The sequence below is a fragment of the Solanum tuberosum genome, unplaced genomic scaffold, assembly GCF_000226075.1.
Source record: "Solanum tuberosum cultivar DM 1-3 516 R44 unplaced genomic scaffold, SolTub_3.0 scf00386, whole genome shotgun sequence".
NCBI lineage: Eukaryota > Viridiplantae > Streptophyta > Magnoliopsida > Solanales > Solanaceae > Solanum > Solanum tuberosum.
Window position 1 is genome coordinate 531,256 of NW_006239320.1, and position 3,028 is coordinate 534,283.

Here is a 3,028-nt window from a genome sequence, read left to right on the forward strand (position 1 = left end):
CAAACAATGTAACGGTAATAACAGAAGCATTATAAACCACATGGCCAAGACATTTAACTCTCAACAAACTCGCATATTCTTTCTTTCCCAACAACAACATAAGAAATGTTGTTGTTATCCTTTTTGTAGTAGATAAGCTGACAATAGAAACAATGATAATTTACGTAAAGATGATTTTTATTGAACGTAACTTGAAAGTAAATGACACTTGCTTACTTGTAAAAATAAAACAATGAGGCCACCAAGAACTACGAATTCAACAAAACTATTGTTTTTACTTCTTAATGACCGATCAACACCACTCCAATATTATTGTAAGGGAAACTTCATTGATGGAAAAAGATTTATTTAAGTGGTTGATTTAATTACCATTACTCGAAAAAGCTGTCATACTGCATTGATATATACAAGCTGCAACAGTAACTAACATGAAGAGCAAATTTAAACATTGATAAATTTGACTTCCTTAATTTTAAGGTGTCAACCACATATATGCCTATTATTTGACTTGTGTAGGATCAGTTGGCAAAAGTATATGGGTCACAAAATTTATAAAATGGTGGAGATACAACAGACACTGATTGGCTGAAGTTGAGAAAGGCACAGTTTTGAGCTAGCGCTTGATTTTGACTCTTTAAAGGAAGAATCGAAAGTTTTCTCCTATGATCAATGTAAGCCATAAGGAAAAACTCAAACAAATCAACAAGGAGAAATCACTGAAGAGATTGGTCTAATAGTCATATAAATCAAAATAGGCAAACAATTCTACCAAATAGGTTTGATTTCACAAGTTTTTAATTACTAACTGTTATTTTGTATTTTGATTTCACAAGTTTTTAATTACTAATTGTTATTTTGTATTGTAATTTTTTATCCTATCAGTTTAAGGTGGTTATTCCAACAAAATCAATAGAGGAAAGTTACATCATCTTTTAGGATCTAAAAATGAACAGAATAGTTTTCAGTGATAATAATAATCATAACAGCAAAAAGAATATATTTTCATTTAAGTTGATAAATGGAGTACTTGTAAAAAGATAACTTTTAACTAACCTGCTATAAGAGGAGAAAATATTTTCAATTTCGACAAAAGAACAGGGCATAAGGCATCCACATAGCAACATCAAAAGCTTGCAAAACACAGCATTCAGTGGCAGCAACAAAAGAGTTCCAAAAAAATCACTTCGAGAACCACAACAAAAAGTGTTCCAACTGCAATTCAAAACAATAAAAGAAAATGTGTCTAGAGACTGAATCGAAGTTAAAGAAAATAAATACAATCCCATTTATATTAGTCAATTGCAAAGATGAAGTTTTAAAAAATGTACAAAATAATTCAAATACCTTTTAATTCTTTTTCATGGGATGATTTTTCATTTCCATGCTATGTTTGTGGGTGGAAGGATTATATTTGTTTGCCACGCTTGGATATTCTTTTTCCCCTGAACTAAGATGTTCAATTGTGCGCTTTTTTGCATCTGTAACATTGACTGTCGTAGATGCCATTGGTTTATGAATCACATCTTCTTTCTCCAAGTAAGACAAAATGGATAATTTTTACGTTGCATCCAATTTTTTTGTGAATAGCCTTTTCATTTGAATGTTGAATATCTTGCCGTTCAATTGATCTTCCACATTTTGGAGCGATAATGTTTCTTTCTGAAAAAATAAAAAAAAATTTGATTAATAATAACAAAATCATTAATATTTTCTATTTTATATATATAATAATTAGAAAATAAAGCGAACAGACAAATAGAAAGAGATTGAATATTTTTAGCATAAAAAAAGATGATCAACAACAATAAATATTAAAGTTGTTTTTAAAGGAAAATCAATATCTCTATGTTTATGTATTTACATCTGAACTGAAATTCAATATTAAAGGTCTTTCAACCAATCGGAGTCAACATGCAACAGTTCTAAAACGGCCACGCCTATTGTGGTAGGTACGCATGACAGTTTATGTACAAAGCGCTTAGCCAATGGATAACCATGTGAGATGGATAAAAGTCAAAAAAATATATACAATGATAATATTTTTTATAAAGAAAGTTGACTGTAAACAGATAAGAAAAAATATAAGTTAGGTGCTGGAGAAAAGAAACACGAACATAAGATGTGAAATTTTGATTGAAAAGAGTACACTGAACACTTTACAGAAGGAGACGTTGACGACATAATGTAAGAGATACACCCAAAGTATGTAAAGTTAAAACCTCTTTTAGAGTTAAGGCATGACCTAGAATCACATGTTCCTACTATAAAAGTTTTTACAACTTACATGATACATAAAAATAGATCTTTATTACAAATTCTTTCATGCTAGAGTTCTAAGCTTATAGAGTTATAGTATCCTTTTCAAGTTAAGGAAGTCATATGTTCAAGAAGTAGGATGCAAGTAGCTCATAAGTAATAATTGCTAATGAAACTTTTTTGTAAAAAGATGGAGTTTTATTCATCTGTGAGTTCACTTGTTTTTATATTAAAATCACTCTCAATGTACAATGTCTTTTACTTTTTTTCTCAAATTTCTCGTTGTTCTTTTTTATGTCTAAAGTTGATGTCATTATTGTTTTGTCTTATATCTTCCCAATTTAATGGTTAAAGTTAAAACTTTTGTATGCAACTGCCGTCTTTATTTATGGTTACATAGTGATAATTTTAAGGAAATAGAAGATAGAACAAAACACACAGTTCTTAATTTTTTTATCAATTCATATTTTTGGAACGACCGAGGGTTGTAATATCCAATTAAGAAAGTGAACAGAAGCCATCTTTGAATATTTGAAAAGGACTGATTAAGAGCAAGAAAAAAGAAATGGTCACACAAAATTGAAGATTGAAAAAGTTAATCGAAGAGATGGAAGCAAAAATGCGAATAAAACATACCTGGAAACACTCAATGTCTTAACGCTTTAGTCTTGAAAATCTAAGAAAACTGATGCAAATGAGATATTTATTTATTTTCATTGGAAGAGTGGAGAAAGATGTAGATGCTTCTAGAGTATAAAAAAAATACAGCCTT